We start from the raw sequence: 23,821 nt of genomic DNA, 5'->3' as shown, positions 1-23,821 counted from the left end.
AGTGAGCTTTTGAGATTCTTTTTCCATCTGGCAAATTCAACTTTTTAAGGCATTCTTCTCCTCATTGCCTTTTTGAGCCTCTTTTGCCATTTGAGTTAGTCTATTTTTTAATAGACAGGCTTTTTACTCTCATTTCATAATTTTCTTGCATCATTCTCATTTCTCTTCCCAGTTTGTCCTCCACTTCTTTTATCTATTTATTAAGGTCCTCTATGGCCTGTAACTAGCTCCTATTTTTCTTGGAAGCTTTTGGTGTAGGCTTTCTGACTTCACTGTCTTCCTCATGTTCCATGCTTTGATTCTTTTTGTCCCCAAAATAGGAGTCTAATGTTGGATTGAGTTGTTTGGTTTGCTTCCTTTGCCTGCTCATTTTGCCACTCAATTACTTCACTTTTGGGCTTTTTCCACAATAGGACTCTGCCACCAGATGGGGGAGCTTCGTTCCTAATGCTGGAGTTTTCCCAGCAGCCGGAGGTATTAGTTGGTGACTTCTCTGAAGCCTCCACACACTCTGGCAAGTTGGTCACACACCCAGGATCTCCACCCTAGATTGCAATCCAGATCCAAGAAGGTTAAAGTAAGAGCGATTACCCCTCAGATTGGTCTCTTGGTCCCCCTACACTCTGCAGGCCAGGAGCTGAAGCTGCCATGTGGCAGCAGCTGCACAGCAGCCCTCAGAGGCTTCTTGCCCAGGGGGTAAAAGCTGATGCACTCCCAACTACTGGATCCCAAAGTCCACACTGCACTGACCTCTCACTTTGTCCTTAGCATCTATGTGTTGATAATTCTGGAAATCTGCTACAGCTGCTGGTAATCTGAAGTCCCTCTAGCTGGCAGGCCCGCCCTGGGGCTAAAACTGCTGGCTTGCATGGGGCTGTGGTCAGCTCCCAGAGGGCTGCACTGGCCGATTCCTGCTGGCCTGCCAGGCTGTCCTCAGTGGGAAGTTAGATTCTCTGTGTCATTATGTGGGCTCTGCAGCTCCAAAGTTTGTTTAGAGTCCCCTTTTACACAAATTGGAGGTGGTGGGAGCCAGAGCCACGTGGAGGGCCTTTCTGTATATCATTTTGCGATAATAATCAAGATAATCTTTAAAACTGGAAACTTCCCTCCTCTGTATTGGTGCTCTTTATGCTCAGAAAAGCAAGTGGAAAGACAGGATGATAAATCTTGGAAATTCCTTCTCAGTCTTTCCTAGGTAAGAACAATGAGTTAATGATAAGTGTTCCCACTCAGGGGATGGGGGAAGGAAGAAATCCCTTCCAGCCTTTTGTTAGACTCAGGGCTGAAAGTCCAAGTGGTAGAAAGCATAGGAAAAGAAAGAGTTGGGTTAAAAAAAAACTTTGCTGCTTGAGGTCTATTTGTGACTTTATTTGACGCACAGTGAAAAAAATCTTTTCAACGTCTTTCATATCTTTTTGTCAGTCATTTTGATTGACTAATTTAACCCTCGAAATCATCCCATGAACTCTACATAGCAAAACTTAAAAAAAGAGTCGGAAGAGTATTTTCCATCCTCATAATCCACCTTGTTGCCATGTAAATCAAAAAGTAAGATTGAAAATGGGAAGAATAGAGTTGATGAAACTGGCAGCTTTTTTCTTCCTTCAAACAACCGAAATATCTGTACTCCTTCCATTACAGTGAAATTAGTATTAGAGACATAACACCAAACTAAATAAGATCAATATTCATCAATTCAACATTTAAATACTAGAAAATGCTTTAAATTTAGAACAAATTTTAAGTTTTAAATTCATTGATCTTTTTTGTTTCTTTATATTAACAATCATCAACGAATACTAGCATTTTCATATGCAAAGAACAGAGAAGGTGATTGTATGCACTATGAACTTCTGTTATAGTGTTCTTAAGAAAGTATATTTATCTATCTACATGAAAATTATCCATGGATCCTTTGATTAGGTGCTCCCATTAGTCATCATTCAGAGAGAGTTACCACGGTTTTTACATTCATAGTATATACTTCAGTGAACATAAAGTCAGTGAGCCCAGAGAATCAGTTTCAGCAACCCTATATAGAATGTGAATACACAACCAGCATGGGAATCACAGAATTTTACAGAAAGCAGCAGGGGAAGATGAGGAGGTACATCGAAATAAGTAACAGAAGGAGAAGTTAAGAATGTCAGTGTCATGAAGGTCAGGGCACTAGCTTCTTGGGAGTAGAGCCGAAGTTTCTGTCCCAGCCTTGATTTTTGCAGACTTGAGCAGGTGGTGTTTCCTTCTAACTTCCAGCAACAATGTCTGAAAGTTCAAGATAGAGACTGTGGGAGTTTTTCAGAACATAGTGGCAGTAAGAAGCCAGAGAGAAAAATTCTCTTGTCACTAATGTGTGTATGCATGTGTATAAGTATATATATCTAGCCATCTATTTTTATCTTTTAAGTTTAATAAAGTAGTAACAGAGTTGTTCCATTTGTATCCCCATTTTGCACAATTTTTTTTTCCATCTGTGCACTTTAAAAAATATATTGATTTCTCCTCCCCCACAAAGGAAAAATCCTTCACTACTCTCTAATACTCTTCTCTGCCAGTATTATCATGAAAATAATCTTCTTATCACAGACCCCTTGAAAAGATCTCTGGGATATTTAGGAGTCCTTGGACCTCACTTTGAGAACCACTACAGTGGATAGTGAGCTGGGCTCAGATTCAGGGAGTAAGGTCCTGAGCTTAGGTCCTTGTGCTTAAAGAACTTAAAGGACAATGGTTGTGTAACCATTTGCACCTCTTAGTGTCTTCATGCTGCTCTCTAAGACTGGTAATTGCAAAGCCAATACTTATCTGCATTGGTAAGGGAATTTTGGTCATCAGTGGATCCCTGTACCAATGAAATCACAGATATGGTCCCAAAAATGATTGTGTAAATTGATGGTTAAACATTTTTTCACCAGTCTTCTTTTTAGTTTTCCCAGCAGTATTTAAAAAAGTATTTTAAAAGGATTTCTGAACTGATCATTTGTATTTTTGAACATTAGATTATAGTATGTGTTTGTATCAAGGCCTTGCTTGTCTGTTCTAATATGTAGCTCTAGTTGTCTATTTTCTATCTTGTATAAGACATTTTAAAATAACTATTATAGTGTAATGTAGTTTGATATCCAGGGGTGTAAACTAACTTTTCCTATCTACTTTTTCTTTTCATTATCTCTTGATATTGTTGAGATTTCATTTCTTCAAATTAATTTTGTCATTAATTTTTCTAATTCTGTGAAATATCACTTGGGTAAAACTGACTGGTATAGCACTAAGCTTTATCTCTTTTAAACTTTACTTATTACCGCACACCCCCAATGCCCCCAAACACAAAGTCTTTCCTAATACTTGACTCAGAAAATAGAAGCCCTTTGCCATTCTGATGACCAAAAAAAGGAGAAATGGGTGTTATTAGAATTTCATAGTAGTATTTTCTTTGGGGGGGGTAGTAACTCAAATTTATTCTTCCCCACCATCCACCCCTACCAATCCTTCAACAAAAACCTGGTTTCATTTGGGTAAGATTTGCCAGTTTGCAAATTTCTAATTCACTCAATGCATTTATAAAATGGGGGAAATGCAGTAGTTAATAGTAGTGTTGAAGGGACACCTAAAGTTCAGGGGAGGGGACAATCCAACACAGGGATGAGGAAGTAAAAGGAGAAATCCATTAAAAAATTCTGGCAGTTTGGTTAAAAATTCTCTAGAAATGTATCAAGGAATAAAGAAACCCAGTGATACAAAAATAGTTTTTAGGAAAGGCTAGGAAAGTAAGTGGTGGGCACTCACATCACTGAAGTTTCTGGAGGTCGTCTGGGAGTCTCCCTGTTGATGGAAAAGGTCTTTCTTCCCCCAAATCTGCTTCTTCTTCCTCCTCTTCCTCATTTTCTTGCACAACTAGTGACTGAGTCACTGTTCTTATTGCCTGTTCTGCCACATCTGTGTTGACTAAGTTATGTCCAAAAATTTCCACTAGTGTCCCAGCTGCTCTGGTTCTTCCACATGAGAAAAGATGGTGGGCTATGAGTCACACCAGCATCTACTACCCAGATCGTGACAGTTTTCCCAGCCCAAAGAACATACTTGGGAGTAATATATAGGCAATTTCTTCACCTTCTTCAGTCTTTAGCCTCCAATTACTCAGATTGATTGTTATCAGAGTTGTTCTTGAGTTCAGATCAATCTCCTCTATTGCTGCGCTGATGCTGTCTGTGGCACACGCTTGCTGTGATAGCTGGAAGCTGCTACTGCTGGCAGTGCTAGTGCCGCTGGTGCCACTGCCTGAATGCTCCTCCAGCTCCACTTATTTCCTCTTTCTTCGAGAAGAGCGGATGGCAGATGCACTGCTGCTGCTGCTGCTCAAGGCAGCTCTGGACACCATGACTCGGGCTGAGCCTCTCCTCCTCTCCTTCCAAGAGTTTCCAATACACATTGATTTCCATGTCCAAGGCAAGCCGTTTCTGGTACTCAGTCAGCTGCAGCTTCATCCCTGTCATTTCCCACACCTTGGTATCCAGCATCTTGTGGAACTTCGGCTTCCCACCCCAAATCTCCTCCAGCTCACAGATCTGATCTTCTGCTGCACTGACCTGTTTCTGGAGGCTGGAGAGCTGGTAACTGAGAGACTCCACTGTCACATGGGCTTCCTCCAGCTCCTCCCGAGCTGCACTGGCTGTTCTGCCCTTTTGGTCAGAGCACAGTTTGGCATGCTCCAGCTTGGCTTGTAGGTCTGTTCCAGCTTCATCTTGCCATTGTGCTGATTACAAAGGTTCTCCAAGAGCTGTTTCATCTTGAATTTATATTCCTGTTGACACCTGCTATCAACCTCTACCGAACTGTGCTAAGAGCTCTTCTAAATCTCTTGTACCTCCTCTTGAAATATGCTCTTTCAGAAGTCTAGCTCTTCCTGCAAGCTCTGGTAGTGATTCTCCAAGTCCACCCACATCAGTGGCTCCTTTTTTTGTCACAGCATAACCATCTTTTATCTTAGTAACCTGGGCCCAGAGCTCAGTGACATCACTTTCCAGACTCTGTTTGTTACTCGGTGCAGTAGAAAATTGTGCCTCACTCCAGTGAAACAGGGACTCAAGGTCGTTCACACTGCCCTGGCTGACAGTCATATCTCCATCCTTCTCCTTACAGTTTTTATTGACCTCATCAAGTTCTGCTCTTAATTTTCTTATTTTAATCTGAAGCTTGGCACTTTCCCTGGCAATCTCATCCAGGACTCTCTGGTCTTCAGCCAACTCCGATTCATAGAGGACCTTGATTCCACTTATCTCTTGTGTGGTGACCTCCTTCTTCTTGGACACCTGCAGCAGCAGCCTTCCATTCTCAATCTCCAGTGCACATTTGTGGTCAGTGTAATGCTCCAAGGCCATCATTGGACTGGCACAGCACCTCTTTCTCCTGCAGCCCTGAGATGCACATGCAGGCTACATTGGCTTTCCAGACCACTACACTGTGGTCCTACAGCAGTGTGGCCATATGAGAGTAGAGGCCAGCGGCCTGCCTCAGGCTCCCTCACTGAAGTGTGGGCTGCACCACAGGTGGGCTCCGTGGGCTCATCCTCATATTAGTATTACTTTTTAGTAGTATAAAACTTTTATTTCAGAGAGTATTGAACATTGGCTTGCCCCAGTCTTACATTAACTCCATGGTATATCATGATTTTCTCTTTTTTTTTTTCCAAGTTTAACCTGCATTATTTTTTTTTGTAATTAAAAAAAAAGTATTTATTTTAGTTTTTGACATTCATTTCCACAAGATTTGAGTTAAAATTTTCTCTCCCTGTCTTTCCCCAGCCCCCCCCCCAGAAAGCAAGCCTACTGAATACCCCATCCCCCAATCTGTTCTGTCTTATAATCTCCCCTTTCCCCCCCCCCCCCCACTTTCTAGTAGGGCGAGATGGGATTCTATACACCAGTACCTGTATATCTTATTTCCCAGTTGCATGTAAAAAACAACACATTTTTTTAAACATTTGTTTTTAAAACTTTGAGTTCCAGATTTTTTTTTCCTTGCAATGACAATGACTTCTGTCGTTTACCTGCCCTGATTGTAGAAATTTTCAATGAAAGGAAAAGGGAGAGATACCGCTATAATAATATTAAGACTGTCACTTCAATGGCACAGACTGACCTGACATAAACACAACAGAGGGAAAACACCCTTAATTTTGTTTGATTCTAGATAAAAGTAATAGTTAACAACCAACCAGTAGCAAAGTTCCACATTATTCACACAGTATCATAGGCAGGATCAGAATTAACCAACTGGAAACATTTCCTGTTCAGACAGGAAATAGCACAATGGGGAAAACTGAGTCAAGAGAATCCTAGCTTCACCTATGCAAGGTCATATCCTAAACCTTCTCAGGTACATGGCATTTCCCTCAAATGTTGCACTATTGGCTTAATGACAATCAGTCATACCTGAAATCAAAACTCACCATAATATCAAATTACATTACCAAGAGATTTCATTTCAAATAGCAAAATTTCACTAATCACAGCTTAGAGGTAGGTTATTATAATTTTTATTATATTGTTGCAGTGATATTTAGCAAAAGTCAAATATGTGGATGTATAATTGCAGATAATCACATATAAAGCCCTATATTATTTATGGAACAAATGAAAATCCAAAGAGACAGAGTTTCTGGGTAACTAATAATCAATTTATTAATAAGGCTAGCCAGTAATAAATAAATTGTTAAATCAGTGGTTTCTCTGCACTTTTTAAAAAACCCTTCAGAAAAGGAATTCCCTTGACATGTGAAAATCAACCTTGATTGGCAGACATTTAATGAGGAGGTAAACTAAAAGTCTTCAATTCCTTCTGCTGAGGGTTATGACTTGAGATTGAGACTCAGCTACCTCAAATAATCTGGACAGGGGAATCCAGCTCCATTCAAACCACTGGTTGGTTTTTTTCCTTAATGAGCTGGGTCACCCTAAGCTCTAGTAGAGGGGTACAAGGACAGGGGCTCCTTTATCCAGTGTAAAGACTCACCAAGAATAGATTCTGTTCAGACTGGATTCTAAACAGAAGTTAGGTATACTCTTTGGACAGGTGCCTGCCCAACATTGTAAAGTATGTTCCTTGAGGGCTAAGAGTAATCTTTTCAATCAATAATGCCCTTCAGAGATTGACCTTAACAAGAACAGGGACTTAATGAGGAAATTGAGGAGCAAAGTCTGGATCCCAATTTAATACTTGGTCATTAATGTAAAAATATATGTAATAATAATTTGTCTTATTTATCCTATCTAGTTTAAATCCATCTTGGAGCAGAAATCAATTACTTAGAAATTTAGAGTAACCATATTCCAGACTTTCACATAGACAATGAATAAATAATAGTTAATTCAAAAACCACAGAAAAATGCTGGCTACCATAAACCTCCAGATTAAGAATTGCAAAATCTAAGGCCTACTGTTACTAAGTTGGTTCAAAGATATAACTTTAATAATATTATTTATTAAAAGGTATAATTTCATAATTTTCATAAGTGATGGCTAAACAATCTATCAGATAAAACTAATTCTTTAAGCAAACTCATAAATTCTTTGCAACCTGCTATTAGCAGCTTATTTAATTGGTGTCTATGGGGACTTTCTTCTTGTTAGTCCTTTTTTTTTTTAATCTTCCAGAATTTATTTATTTTTAATTTTCAACATTCATTCCCACAAGATTTTGAGTTACAAATTTTCTCCCCATCTCTCCCCTACCTCTCACCTATATCAGCAATGCATTGTGCGGAAATTACAGATATGCTGATGTAGTTATCAATCACAATATATATCAGGCTTGCTATATGGGGGATAAAGAGAGAACATTTATTAAAATACCAAAAGACTGAGTCCCCAAACCAGAAAGTCAAAGCCATCAGAGTAGTTATGAAATTGGCACAGGTAGATAAAGTAGAAAGCACCCACATTCTCAAGCCTTTAAAACAGAACAGGCTACCCCAGGCAAAGGTCCTCCTCTCCCCACTCACAGCAACCACCCAGCCTCCAGGAAGCATGCTCCCAGCAGCTCCGGCCCCTGGCAGTTCTCAGCAGGAGTCCTTAGCAGAAATTCTGGCTGACTCAAAAAGGGGTTCATGCTTCTACTGCCCCTGCCTCTGCTGCTGTCGCCGTAGCCGCCACTGCCAGCCACTGCAGGAACTCTAGCTTGGTTTCCGCTTCCTCTTGCTCCACACCTTCCTGCTATGTCAGCAAGTCCAATTGGCAATGGAAGATCTTTAAATCCCATAACCCTTACATCACCCTAAGATGGCAAGCATACTGAACACCCCTTCCTCCAGTCTACCCCCCTTATATTTCCCTCCTATTTTCCCCCTTGCCCCCTACTTCCCTGTAGAGCAAGATAAATTTCTATTCTGCATTGCCTGTATATCTTATTTCCCAGTTGCATGTAAAAACAGTTTTTTAACATTTGTTTTTAAAACTTTGAGCCTCAGATTGTCCCCCTTCTTCCCTCCTCACCCACCCCACTGAGAAAACAAGCAATTCAATATAGATCATATATGTGTAGTTATTCAAAACATTTCTATTTTAGTCATATTGTGAAAAACTATTTCCCTCCATCCTATCCTGCCCCCCATTTATTCTATTTTCTCCTTTGACCCTATTCCTTTTCAAAAGTGTTTGCTTCTGACTACCTTATCTCCCAATCAGTCTTCCCTTCTATCATCCCCCCTCTTATTCCCTTCTCCCTACTTTCCTGTAGGATAAGATAACCAATTGAGTATGTATGTTATTCACTCCTCAAGCCAAATCCAGTTAGAGTATTTTTTACCTTTGATAGAGTATCATTCCCTTTCACATCCCTGCCCTTTCCCTACATTGTAATAGTTTTCTCTTGCCTCTTTTATGTGAGATAATTTACCCTATTTTACCTCTCCCTTTCTCCTCCTCTCAATATATTCCTCTCTCACCTCTTAATTTTATTTTTTAGATATCATTCCTTCATATTCAACTCACCCTGCACTCTTTGTCTATGTATATACACACATACATACACACATACACACATACACCCACCTATACATACATATATACACATATAAAGACACACATACATATACACATTTACATATATACACATATGCATGTATATATATATTCTCTTCAACTATTTTCATATTGAGAAAAATCTCATGAATTACAAATAATATCTTTCCATGTAGAAATATAAAGAGTTCATCTTTAATATGTTCCTTATGATTTCTTTTTACTGTTTACCTTTTCAAGCTTCTCTTACTTCTTGTATTTGAAAGTCAAAGTTTCTGTTCAGCTCTGATATTTTCATAAAGAATGCTTGAAAATCCTCAATTTCATATTTTACCCTGAAGTATTATACTCAGTTTTTCTGGGCAGGTGATTCTTGGTGTTAATCCTAGCTCCTTTGACCTCTGAAATATCATATTCCAATCCCTTTGATCCCTTAATGTAGAAGCTGCTAGATCTTATGTTATCCTGTTTTTGTTTCCATCATTGTCAAATTGTTTCTTCCTGACTGCTTGTAATATTTTCTTCTTGACCTGGAAACTCTGGACTTTGACCATAATATTATTAGGAGTTTTCTTTTTGAGATCTTTTTCAGGAGGCAAAAAGTGAATTATTTCAATTTCTATTTTACCTCTAGAATATCAGGGCAGTTTTCCTTGATAATTTCTTGAAAGATGATCTCTAAGCTCTTTTTTTGATCATGGCTTTCAGGTAATCCAATACTTTTAAAAGTATCTTTCCTGGCTCTGGGTTACAGGTCGATGGTTTTTCCAATGAGATATTTAACATTGCCTTCTAATTTTTCATTCTTTTGGGTCCGTTTTATAATATATTGTTTGCTCATGAAGTCATTAGCTTCCATTTGCTCCCATATAATTTTGAAGGTATAATTTTCTTCAGTGAACTTTTGAACTTCCTTTTCCATCTGGCCAATTCTGCTTTTTAAGGCATTCTTCTCCTCATTGGCTTTTTGGACCTCTTTGCCATTTGAGTTGGTATATTTTTTAAGGTGTTATTTTCTATAGTATTTTTGGGGGTCTCCTTTAGCAAGCTGTTGACTTGTTTTTCATCATTTTCTTGCAACACTATCATTTCTCTTCCCTATTTTTCCTCTACTTCTCTTACTTGATTTTCAAAATCTTTTTTGAGCTCCTCCATGGCCTGTAACCTATTCATATTTTTCTTGTAGGCTTTTGATGTAGGGGTCTTGGCTTTGTTGCTGTCTTCTGGTTCTGTTTTGATCGTGTTTGTCACCAAAGAATGATTCTATAATCTGGTTTCTCTTCCTCTGTTTGCTCATCTTGCCAGCCAATTATTTGACTTTTGAGCTGTTTGCCACAGTAGAACTCTTTTTCCAGAGTTCTAGCTCTATCCAAAATTTCTGAGGTTTTGAACCTGGACACCTGCCTCAAAACGGTGAGGAGGATGCTCTATTCACAGCTGCCACAAGCTCTGCCATGCCAGCACTCCTTACCCGAGGACCACCACCCAAGACTGTGAACCAGATCCAAGTAGGGCAAAGCAATAGCATCCTGCCTTAGCGCCAGTAAAGAGATGCCTCCATTTGCCTCCCGGATCAGCTGCTTAGTCCTCCCACCATCTTTGGGTCTGGAGCTCTGGAAGCAGTCACCACTACAGCAGCTGCTGGAATATGCTTTTCTCTCACTCAGGCCCAACAGAGTTTCCCCATTGACCTTTTACTTTCTCTTTGGTGTTTATGGTTAAGAGGTCTGAAAACCTCCATACCTGCCAGTGATTCAGTCCCCTAAGTTCTGCTCTGGCCAGTCTGTGCCTTTGGTCTGTGCTGGCATGGCCCACATGGTACTGCACTGTTCCCAGCCTGATGTGATAGACCCTTTCTTTCAGTCTGCCAGGCTGCCATAAATGGCAGATTTGTTTCATTCTATTATTTTGTGGGTTCTGTACCCATAAAATTTGTTTAGAATTATTTTTTACAGGTACTAGAGGTGGTTGGGGCTTGAGCTCAAGCATATTCTTGCTTTTACTCTCCCATCTTCTCTTCTTGTTAGTTCTAAATGACACAGAGAATACTTACATTGTTCTCTTCTTGCTGATGGGTCACAATTAATTTACTTCTCTCCCAAACTTTCCTTTAGAGCCTCCCAAACAGAGCTAGCTCTGGCAAATAACTCATTATTAATGTGTATATCCCTGGAATGTACACTACCAAGGTAAGCAAACTTATCCAAGCATTCAAAACTTCATTTGCTATAACTGATGGTTCCACATATGAATTGTGTGGTGGTGGCTGATGGAGCTCCTGAGTTTTCTTGGTGTTAATTGTTAGTCCAAAATTCACACACGCAGCAGACAATTTATTCATACTTTGTTGCATCTCAGCTTCAGAGGCTACATGGACTGCACAATCATCTTCAAACAGAACATCATGAATCAACACTCCCTCCACTTTTATCTTGGCTTTTACCTTTTCAAGTTGAAGAATTTACCATAATTGCAATATTTGACTTTGATGCTGTGTTTGTCCTCATTGAAGGCATTTGATAACATAGCTGAAATCATCATGCTAAAAACATGGGAGAGGGGCAGTGTGAATAGAGAACCAGCCCTGGAGTTGGGAGGACCTGAGTTCAAATCCTGCCTCAGACACTTGATACTTACTAGCTGTGTGACCTTGGGCAAGTCACTTAATACCATTCGCCCTGCCTTCCCCCCCTCCAAAAAGACAAAAACAAAACATGGGAGCAAACACACAGCCATTGGTGACTGGTAAAGCATGGAAACATTATCCATTATCTAGAACCTGGGCAAGCATGCCATCATGGAATTGACATACAATGCTGATGAACTCTGGACAACCAAATATTGATATAATTTTCCATCAGCCCTCATGACTGACAGTATCAAAGGCATTGGTGAGATCTACACATGTTGTGTACAGACCTCTGTTCTGCTCCTGGCATTTCTCCTGTAGTTTTCAGCAGTAAACACCATATTGACTATGCCTTTGTACTTTCTGAAGCCACACAGCTCTCTGGTAGATGACCATCTTCCAGGTGAAGGATCAGCCTACTAAGGAGAACTATGGATAGAATATTGCAATCAATGACTAAGAGAGAGACACCCCCCCCCCCATGATTGTCATAGGGCAATATATTTCCTTTACCTTTATAGTGATGGACAGTGAAGGCATCCTTGAAATCCTGGGAGATAACCTCCTCTTGCCATATGTATCAGCAAGCACCCTAACATACCCAGGATGGCTGCTAGCATAGATTCTTTCACTTGTACTTTACTTCTGATGGAATTAAATGCTGCCTTCTCAGAGATGGATGAGCCATTCTGTTGGTAAACCCTGTGGAATTCTCTCTTTCTTTTTTTTTTCATTTAACAGCTTCTGAATTTCCTCATCATTCTCGTCAAGTCAGTCTTGTTTGTGAGTGTTCTGACCCAGATGAGCAAATGCAGTGCTGTACACCACATCTCTGAAAGCAGCCCACTCTTTTTCTGCTTCACTATTGCCAACTGTGTGTTGGCTCAACTTTCCCTCCAAGTTTGCAACAACCTGATCCTGCTTTAATTCATTGACATTAATTCTTTTGGTAGTCATCTTGGGGTTACTGTTTTTTTTGAATGCAAACATTTAACTTGGAGAGGGTAAGTAAATGAAAAAAGGAGATACAAAAGCTCACTGAAGGAAATAATTTCTTAAAAATTAAAATCGAGTAAATTGAAGCCAATGACTCTAAAAGAAATCAAGAAATCATAAAACAAAACCAAAAGAATGAAAAAATAGAAGACAATGTGAACTATCTCACTGGAAAAACAACTGACCTGGAAAATAGATCTAGGGATAGATAATTTAAAAATTGTTGGACTACCAAAAACCATGACCAAAAAAAGCGCTTAGAACATTGTCTTTCAAGAAATTATCAAGGAAAACCACCTTGATATTCTAGAAGCAGATGGTAAACTAGGAATTGGAAGTACCTACTGATCACCTCCTGAAAGAGGTCCCAAAAGGAAAACTCCTAGGAATACTGTAGTCAAATTTCAGAATTCCCAGATCAAGGAGAATTTTTCCATTGACGTATTTTACCTCTTTTTCTAATTTTTCATTCTTGTTGTTTTGACTAATTCTTGGTTCCTGATAGTGTTATTTGCTTCAATTTGGTTGATTCTAGTTTTTAGCAAATCATTTTCCTTGGTGAATTTTTGGAGCTCCTTTTCCATATCATATACTTTTCTTTTTAGAGAGATGTTTTCTTCATTATAATGGTTTTCTCAATTCTGCAATTTTGGTTTTGAAAGAATCATTCATTTTGTCTTCTTTCTCTATCATTTGGTTTTCAAAGTTCCTTTTGAGCTCATCTAGGAGAGCTTTCTGTGCTTGAGTCCCTGCTGATGTTTCAGCTGTGGGTGTGGAGTCCACATTGTCTTCCTCTGAGTTTTGTTCCTCTCTCTGAGGATAGTAGGAGTCCAGAGTCTTTGTTGTCTGCTTTCTACCCATTTTGAGGCAGGGCCCTAACCAAGCCCTTCCTCTAGGGATCCCAAGCCTTTACTGTAGAGGGTTTTGCCCTGGGGCAATAGTTACTATGTTTCTGGGGGATGGTGGTGGTTGGAGCAGTCGGGGTTCACTCTGCCATCCTGATCTTTGGAGGTCCTGATAGGGGCTTTTTTTTTTTTAATATCTGGACTATGAAGTTGTAGTCCCAGGAGTATTTGCTGTCCCAGACAGAGGCCTCTGCATTTGGTTCTTACCTTGCTCTTTCCAGTCCCAGCTCTTTGGTGACAGGCCTGGTAGTGGCCCTTTTGTTTGGTGGGATGACTTGCTCCCTGGGTTGATCAGGCCTCTTCTAGGCCTGCCCTTGCAGGATGCTCGCCTTTCTGCCTGCCTCTTTTTCTAGTGGCTAGGATGCCAAAATAACCTTTGGTGCTCTGATTTCCCCTCCCTGACCTAGAAAACCCAGAGATGACTGTCCCACCCAGAGTTAAATCCTGAGATAGTGTAAATCGCCTTGGGTTTGGGAGTCATTGCAAAGGGGTGTAACTGAGGCAGCAAGGATTCTGAAGAGAAGAGGGGGAGGGGTCCCAACAAGCCCTATATCACCTGACCAGCAAAAGCCTGCCTGAGTGGTTGCCCAGGGGCATAGAGGCAGAAATCTGAAGTGGCCAGACCACCCATCCTCCACAGATTACTCAGTTGGGGAATGACTTGTGTTCTTATAAATTTGAGTCAATTCTCTATATATTTTAGAAAGGAGTTTGTTTTCAGTGCTATCCACCTCCAGAAAATGAACTGGTGGAGCCTGAATGCAGATGGAAGCATACCATTTTTCAATTTCTTTATATTTTTTTAATCGGTTTTATTTCAAAACATGACTAATATGGAAATATGTTTTGTATACTTGACAGTTTTTCTTTTGGTCACATCTACATCAGAGAACAAGAAGCACTAACAATAGAAATCTGGGTCCCTAATGTGCTATGAAATCTTGTTCATAACTATGGCAAAAAAGCAAGCAGTCTGTAAGATGAACTCCTAGTAAGTGAGGAGAGCTAATCCAAATTGGTTTGAACTGAGCTTAGTGGCTCAGAATGCTAAGGTAGGGAAGTAATTAGAGGATGTAGCTGATAATAAAAAAAAAGCATCCAGTAGTTTTTCAGCTTTGTAAAGGGTCAATTTTGTTCTCTCAGTAAGTGGGGAGTTAGGGATAGGATCACAAAGGAATGCAGATTCAGAACAAGATAGGAATATAGTGTGGACAAAGGCTATTCTATTATTGTATATGGACCCAGTACTGAGGCAGGGAGGTGAGATGTAGCCTCAGTGGGGGAAATTATTTGAATATTTAATACCAAATTAGGTAGGGGACATTGGCTAATGGAAATTGTTTCAGGCAGACTTACAGAAACAGAAGGATAGGTTGAAGTAAGAAGAGACAGTTCCAAATCAGGGATCAAATCATGTAGACCCTTAGAAGAAGACTCTTTCTTACTAAGAACCTGGGATAAGAGTTAGTGCAGATAGGAAGTCTTTTCTTCAAGGGAATGGTTATGAGTTATGAGGAGATATTTTGAGAATGACTAAGTGAGAAGAACATATGAAGAAATATCCATTCCTAGGCCATAGCCCCAGACTTTGACACCTTCACTGAGGGACAAAGAACCTGATTCCAGAGCACTGAGATATAGTAGCCTGGACAGTCCCATCTATGGTATAAACTACAACTGAAATAACATTAAGAATTAATATGGGGTGAAGTCAAGATGGCAGAGAAGAGACAGCAACCCAACTGAATTCTCTCAACATTACCATCTAAACAACTTTAAAATAACATATAAAATCAAATTCTGGAGTGGCATAGCCAGTGAAACATTGGGAAGAGAAATTTTTCCTACAAAAGGCAAATTAGAAGGTTGAAATTAGAGGTCTGTGCCACTGGGTGGAGGCTGGTCCCATCATCATTGTCTGTTTGGGGTGGTTGTGACAGCAATAGCAGCAGCTGCTGCTAATTTGGTAAATCTCAACCCAGAGATATTTCAGGGTGGAGAGGAAGACAAGTGCTTGTGGCTGCAGGGGAGCAGGGGATGTGGTCACTGTGTAAAGACCAAGAGGAATGCTAGCACTTGTGGCTACAGGAGACTAGAGACTTGCTGGGTAAAGACTGGAGCACAAATTAAGAGAGCAGTAACCATACCTCTCCCTGGATCACACTACTTTGGAAACATAAAAAATCTTACAGGCCCCAGTACTATCTCTGAAAATAGCAGCATGAAAAAACCTAAAGTTTGGGACAAGCCACCCTACAGTCCTCCTCAGGTGATCAGAATCCAACTTCCACATAAAGTTCTATGTCAAGAAATAGGTTGAAAAAAGAAGCAAACAATAGTAACAACAACAACAAAACCAGACCGTAAAAAGACACTGTGGTGACAGGGAAGATCAAAACTCAGAAGACAACACTAAAATAGCCACAAGCAATTCCTCAAAGAAAAATGCGAATTGGACATAAACTCAACAAGAATTCCTGAAGAGCTAAAGAAAGGAATGAGTGGTAGAGAAGAAATTGGGAAAAGAAATGAGAGAAGTGCAAGAAAATTATGAAAAGATAATTAACAGCTTGGTAAAAAGAGTCACAAAAATTCACCATGGAAAAGAATTCCTTAAAATGCAGAATTGACCAAATGGGGAAAAAAGGCACAAAAACTCACTGAAGAAAATAATACCTTAAAACTGAAATTGGGCAAGTGGAAACTAATGATTCCATGAGACATCAAGAAACAATAAAACCAAATCAAAAGAATGAAAAAAAAACTAGAGGAAAATGTGAACTATACCATTTGTGAGAAAGCTTGGCCTGGAAAATAAATCAAAGAGAGATAATCAGAAAAATTATTGGACTAACTGAAAGTCATGATTAAAAAAAAAGATTCTAGACGTCATATTTAAAGAAACTATAAAGAAAAACTACACCAATATCTTAGATCCAGAGTATAAAATAGAAGTGGAAGGAATCTACTAGTTGCCTCCTGAAAAGATCCCCAAATGAAAACTTCCAAAAACATTTTAGCTCAATTCCAGAGCTCTCAGGTCAAGGAGAAAATACTGCAAGTGATTAGAAAGAAACAAGTCAAACATCATGGACCTGCAGTCAGGATCACACAAGATCTAGCAACTTTTATATTAAAGGAGCAGAGGACTTAGAATATGATATCCTGCAATGTATAGGAATTAGTATTACAATCAAGAATTCCTAACACAGAAAAACTGAACATAGTGAAAAAAAAAAACAGATGTTGTCGTTGGATATTGTTCCCCTGTTTCCGAGAGGAAATGGATATTTAATGACATAGAAGACTTTCAGACGTTCCTGATGAAAAGACCAGAGCTGAATGGAAAATCTGACATTTAAACACAAGATCCAAGAAAAACACAAAAAGCATACAAGTGTAATGATAAGGGACTCAATATAGTTAAACTGTTATCATCTAAAGATGATAATGTAACTCCTAAGAATTTTATCATTATTAGGGCAGTTAAAAGGAGTCTATGTAGACAGAGGATAAAGGTGTGAAATGATTATGTTGGGATGATCTCAAAATACTGGTATGGAAGAGGGATGGGGGAGGGGAAAGGAAGAGATGGAATGGGGGAAATTTTCTTACATAACGAGGCATGTTAGGAAGAACTTTTATACTGGCACGGGAAATGTTGTGATAGTGGGCAATACTTGAACCTTATTTTCATCAAATTTGGTTGAAAGAGGGGAGTGTATATGTACACACTCAGTTGGGTATTAGAAATTTATGAGATATGGGAGGAGGAGGATGATAAAAAAGAGAACAGATTAAGGGAGGCAGTGGTTAGAACCACAACAGATTTTTGAGGAAGGACAGGATAAAAAAGAGACAAGGATAAACAGAAGAAAATAAGATGGAGGGAAATAAACAGTAATCATAACTATGAATATGTATAAGACGAGCTAATGCATAAAACAAAAAGCAATTAGCAGAATAGAATTACTAGAATTACCAGAAAGAATTACTATAACCCAACAATATGTTGTTTATAAGAGAAACACTTGAAATAGAAAGACACACATCGAATTAAAATAAAAAACTGCAACAAACTACTGCTTCAGCCAAGGTAATAAAAGCAAGGCTAGCTATCATGATCTTAGACAAAGCAAAAGCAAAAAAAGGATCTAGATCATCCAAAAAACTACATTTTGCCACAAGATGCCATAAACAATGAAATAATCGATATATAAAAAAATTTATAGCAAGTTTTTCTGATAAAAGCCTCAGTTTTCAAATATACAGGAAACTGAGTAGAATTTACAAAAATAAGAGCCATTCCCTAGTTGATAAAAGGACAAAACATATGAATGGGCAGCTTTCAGAAGAAGAAATCAAAAGTATCTATAGTCATATAAAAAGGCTCTAAATCACAATGAGTAGAGAAATGCAAATTAAAACAGCTCTGAAGTACCACCTCAAACATCTCAGAAATAACTTGGAGGGGATGAGGAAAAATAGGTACATTAATGAACGACCAGTGGAGTAGTGAATTGGTCCAAGCATTCTGGAGAACAATCTGGAACTGTTCCCAAATGACTATGAAACTATGCATACCTTTTTGATTTTGCAATCCCACTACTTGGTCTGTACCCCAAAGATATCAAAGAAAAAAGAAAGGACCACATGTACAAAAATATTTATAGCAGCTCTTTTTGTGATAGCAAATAATGGGAAATTTAGGTGATATTAATCAATGGGGAATGGCTGAACAAGTTGTGGCATATGATTTTGTTGGAGTATTATTATGTTATAAGAAATGATGAGGGGGGATGGTTTAAGAGAAACATGGTAAAATCTACATGAATTGATGCAAAGTGAAGTGAGAAGAACTGGGAAATCATTGTGCATAGTAACAGCAAAGTTGTAATGATAATCAACTGTTAAAGACTTGGCTACTCTGATTGGTATAATGGTACAAGATATTTCAAAAGAGTCTGAGGAGAAAATGTTGCCCACATCCAGAAAAAGGAGTGATGAACTCTGAGAGCAAATTAAAATATAATGTTCTTGCTTTATTTTTTTTGCTTTGTTTTATGATATGACTAATGTAGAAATATGTTTTGCCTGATTTTACATGTATAATTGATATCACATTGTTTGCTTTTTCAGTGAGTGGGGGAGGGGTTGAAGTGAGGGAGAGAGAGAATCTGCAATTCAAAATTTAATAAGAAAAGAATGTTAAAAAGGAATAACTATTTTTTTAACATGCAGATTTAAATTTGCTCTCTATACCAGCATAAATTTAATCACCTGAGGCAAGTTCCTTATTTATAATGTGAAAATAAAAAATAGAGCACTTTAGAAAAAATATAGTTGAACAGGGTGAAATCAATCTGGATGGGTCTGAACAATTCAGGATATGATATTTTCTCTTTTAATAATTATTTTTACTAGTTATTTGCCAAGCTCCTACTCAGTCAGTAACTGGGTGTTTCAAAAGCTGCTAAAAGAAAAGGAATTAGATTTGTAATAGGGATTTATTTCTCAGGTGAGCAAATTCCCTCTACCACTTTCTTTGCAACTCATAATTTTGCAGTTGCCTATAGCAGAGGAGTCAAACACACAAGACACTGAAGCATTCGTGAGAGTGGCCAAACCAGATTAAAATTAATTAGGAAATATTTAGCAAAATAAATAAAAATACATAGGACATAGATAAAGTCTAAGTCAGTATGCTATGAAGGGAAACTTCTATATGGTTTAGTGACCCTTGTTTCTATATTAGTTTGTTAACCACTTACCCAGAGTAATGAGAGGTTATGTTGTAAAACTTTTTTGTGTCAGAGGTAGAACTTGAACCCAGGTCTTCATAACTTCTGGAATAGCTTTCCTATCTCTATTCCATTCTGCCTCTGATTTGCTTAAATTTTTGCAACTTCTAGGTCTCTAGGTCTCAGTGCCCTTACCCTGATTATCCTGCTCTTGACTAGAGATCTAAAGAGGGAGGGGATAGAATGGCAGCTACACCAATCATCTTTTCTGGGTAATGCATTTCACTTCTTAGACACTGTTCTCCATCATTACTAGATTTCCTCATGGCATCTAGAAGAAGATGCTTTAAACTCCATGAGATCCTATCCTCTTCTGCACAGGATATAGAGTTGTGCAGTCCCCTGCTTCTGCTAGGGGCCCTGATCACTAGAACAGCATTCTACCTCCAGAGTTCTTTCTGCTTTGGGAATTCTCTCTTTCCCTCTGGGTTTCTCATTACTCCCATCCATATCTCACTGACATGCTGAAGATCCTAGTCTTTACCTTACTTTCTTACTGTAGCAGCCTACATCAACTCACCTAGAAGGCAGAGGGGAAAGACAAAGAAACAAGACATTTAAGATCTTGAAGAACAATCACTTATTTCATCTCTGGGCACCTAGATGGCATAGTAGATAGAGTGCTGGGCTTAGAGTCCTGAAAACTCATCTGCCTGAGTTTAAAGCTGGACTCAGATACTTACTAGCAGTGTGTCCCTGGGCAAGTCACTGAACCCAGTTTGTCTCAGTTTCTTCATCTGTAAAAGAAGCTGTAAAAAGAAATGGCAAACTTCAGCCTTGCCCCATTTCTTCCTTCCCTATAAATCTGTTGAGATTCTCCTGGGGAGAGACTTTGTTCATTCATTCATGCTTGCTGCCGGGGTCAGAGGTCACAGTGCATATAGGAGGCCAAAGGAGGAAGATGGCCATGGAGTCCTGCGTCACTCAGGAGGAAATTAAGAAAGAACCAGAGAAGCCCAGTGACCAGGAGAAGGTTTGCCCGCTGCTTCTGAGGGTCTTCACCACTAATAACTGCTGACACCACCCAGTGGAGAAGTTCTCCCAAGGAAATGGGCCTTCAAGCAAGCTGCAGATCTACACCTGGGTGAAGGCAACCTTGAAAGAACCAACTAGTTTAGTAAAAGAGGTGTCTACCCAGAAACTCGAAAGAAGGGTACACACTTCAATTTTGCTATTGTTTTTATGGATCTTAAAGGACCTGGTTATGGAGTGGAAGAGATTGGCAGTGCTAAGTCTGACAGAAAGGGGATTGATGACTCCATGACCCTACAGTCTCAGAAGTTCCAAATAGGGGATTATTTGGTTGTAGCAATAACTCCTCCAAATCAGGCACCACCTCCCTCAGGGCACGTGAGACCATATTAAACTTTGCTTACTGTTTCTTGCAAAAAAAAAAAAAGAAATAGCAAACCACTCTAATACCTTTGCCAGTTAAACCCCAAATAGGGTCACAAAGAGGCAGATATAAATTACTGAACAACAGCAACGGTTCCTATCTCTTCAAGGATAGGTAAACAATGAAATTTTGTACAGAGGTGCAGAACTTTGGTACTGCTTACCTGTGTAATACCAAAACAGTACAATAAGGGAAGTTTTTTTTTCTGTCCTCAATTGTAACTTTCTACCACCTTTGGGCTTGTTCTTGGGACAGATACTTTACCTACCCCTTGTTATTAATGAGGATTCATATGTTCAAATGACTATTAACATATACAGGTGAAGCATAAGCATGACATTACACATTTTATCTGAATAACACAAATGTTTAAATAAAGTAGCTAGTGAGAGTATTGGGAACAGAAACTAAAACTTTAGATTCATAGGTCCTTGATTATTACTAAGAGTAACATATATATTTGATAATAATAATAATAATACTTTTTAATCATTTATCAAAAGTAACAAGACTCATCCTTGTAACACTAATGCTAATCCTTCTGATATCTTTCCCCCCTCCATTTTCTTATTTACCTGAAACCATTTTCATTTCTCTTAACCCTCCATATCTTCCTTTTCTATGAAATAGCCATAAGTAAGGACCTTTTATTTGCTTTGAATTATTTTAAAATTTATGAATAGTCTATAGAAAACTACTATATGGAATGCAAGGAAGCCTCAGCCTAAGTACGTGTTGGAAACAAGAGATGTCAGATTTGATGAGTAGGTCATGCTAGCAGGGTAAGACTATGATGGTGGATTATACAGAAAGTAAATGCAACTGGCAATTGATAGTTACTGTCTGATTGGGAAATGAGAGGGGAAAATGAGTTGATTCTTTCTTCCCCAGAAGTGAGATGAGGTTTTAAAATTCACAAATAACTCTGCTCACATGCTGAAGAGTCTGGCATTGTTCTTAATAGGAAAAAAGAAAAGATCACTGTAATTCTGTTTCAGTCATTTGACAAGATTTCAATGATAGAAAAAAAGAGGAAATGTTATTTTCCATCCACTTTGGCAATTAAGGGTACACTTTCCAGGTCTTCCTTGCAGTGACCACAGGAAAAACTTGAAAGAAATGATATTCCAGTGGAGACTCTGTCATATTTTAACCTTGGTGACCTGCTATATTTTTGAAGTCTTTTGGAGAAACAACTCTCAAGATGAAAAAAGACTGTATTTGTCTTTGTAGTCAAACTAAATAAATCCCTTTTAGAGCTCACATTTTGATTTCTAATGTTTGATTTTGGGAGAAAATTTAGTTTTTTCACTGGTGACGTACCAGTCCTATTAAAAAGAATTGCAGTAAAAAGATTAAGATTAAATGAGATTTATTGAATCTGATTTTTCTTTTTTCTTGAGAGGATAAAAGTGTTGTTAACTGGGAATTTTTGTTCCTTAGAGTTTATTTTATGGGGTTTTGAAATAGGATGGAGCATTTTCCTTTGCTAAAGCCAGTCTCCCTTTTCCATTTAATTATATGCATTACCACCATGAAATGCCATCTCCCAACACTATGCATTTTACTGACTGTCCCTCATATTTATTCAATTCAAATACCATTTTGTTGAAGAAGTATTTCTTCCTATCTCCTTATCTAGAAGTAATCTCTCTATCTGGAATGTTTACATGAGATCCAGAGACTTTTTAGACCCTCTGAAAGAAAGCTCAGTTCTGGAACATAGATTTCTAATGGGCATTCCCCAAGATGGGTGCCGTCCTTGGAAAACCTTTTTCTCTCACTAAAAAGTTATGTTTTGAGACTGTACTGACCAAGAAATCTTCCCCCCTTCCTCTAGCCAACTGCTATCTGATTCTATATTTTTTATTTCAGGTCCCAGCAGTGTGTGCCATGTTTGGGTGGGGATAGACACCCCTACTCAACCTACTCTTGGGTCTGCTGTTCTCTCAGCATCTCACAAGGTATATGTAGGTAGGGTGGGGAAACAAAGGGGGCAAAGGACAGAAGAATATTCTCTTTTAGAGTTTAGTATGAAGGGTGCCTCCTTCTAAAACAGTGTGCTTCCCTAGGAGATTCAATCAACTAACCCATTCCCAGTACCAAAGGGGTAACTCCTCCAACATAAATACAATCCATTTATCCTCAGTCAGTAACAAATAGTCAGGCTATGTCCTTAGGTATCTTGAGGAGGGGCCTGGGTATGTCCACACCCTCCATCTGGAAAGACTTTCAAAGTCCCAAATAAAGGTTCATTCCTCAACAGCTTATCAGGTTTAACACAGACCTCCCTGGATCAACCCCTCTCCACTTAAATGCCATACATTCAATTAGGGGTCATAAAGCTTTATTGAGATCTGAAAGGGTGAGAGTGAAGCATGGAAAATGTAGAAGCATGGAAAATGTACCAGGCTAAGACCCCAAACTAACTTTTTGTGTTGTTGTGTTCACCTCAGATCACATGAAACACCCAAGCCCCAACTCTGCTGTTTTTGGCCTTATATAAAATGGCACACCACTGCATCCAATCCTTTTTCTAAGTTAGTTTTGACATGCTGGTGATTACGACCATCACCCAAATAAAATGTCAAACATTCCATTTGCTGCTCTTAATCCTCTGAATCGGTTTCATCTTGTTCACATTTTAAACGTTGTGCTTTGCTATTGGAGATCACTAGATGGCACTAAATGAATACTTTGACAATAGAAAGATCTACTAAAGGACCATTGAATATTTCAGTCTGAACACTTCAAGAAACCAAATAACCAGAATAATTTGAGCGAAATTTGCAGATCCAGTTTAATGTGGTTAAATGGAAAGTCTTGTATCACATACAGTATTCTCCTGCACTGTATTGTCATAACTTTTATTTCAAGTCTCAAACATAGTTGGGAGTCATTTTCCTTCAAGTAGAGAAAATATACATTTTTTAAGTGTTCAGTCATCTATTTATAATTTATTTTTAGTGGAAAGAAAACGAAAACTCTACACAGTTGAAAAGTTAAATTCTTCTTCTTTTAAGTACCTTCAGAAATTATTATCAAGGCCTAGTACAGCCTATTATGTCTGTAGAAT

At 38.7% G+C, this 23,821-nt stretch overlaps 2 pseudogenes; one reads left to right on the top strand and one right to left on the bottom strand.

The window, feature by feature from the left end:
* Positions 1-3,759: 3,759 nt before the first annotated feature.
* LOC138165580 (lamin-B2 pseudogene) lies at positions 3,760-5,427 on the bottom strand (annotated as a pseudogene).
* Positions 5,428-20,195: 14,768 nt separating this feature from the next.
* Positions 20,196-20,753, top strand: LOC138165541 (histone deacetylase complex subunit SAP18 pseudogene; annotated as a pseudogene).
* Positions 20,754-23,821: the final 3,068 nt, after the last annotated feature.

The sequence above is a fragment of the Petaurus breviceps genome, unplaced genomic scaffold (genome assembly GCF_028583685.1).
Source record: "Petaurus breviceps papuanus isolate PSGF00001 unplaced genomic scaffold, PetGlider_PUasm1.0 213, whole genome shotgun sequence".
Classification (NCBI taxonomy): Eukaryota; Metazoa; Chordata; class Mammalia; order Diprotodontia; family Petauridae; genus Petaurus; species Petaurus breviceps.
This window is presented reverse-complemented; position numbering and strand designations above follow the sequence as displayed.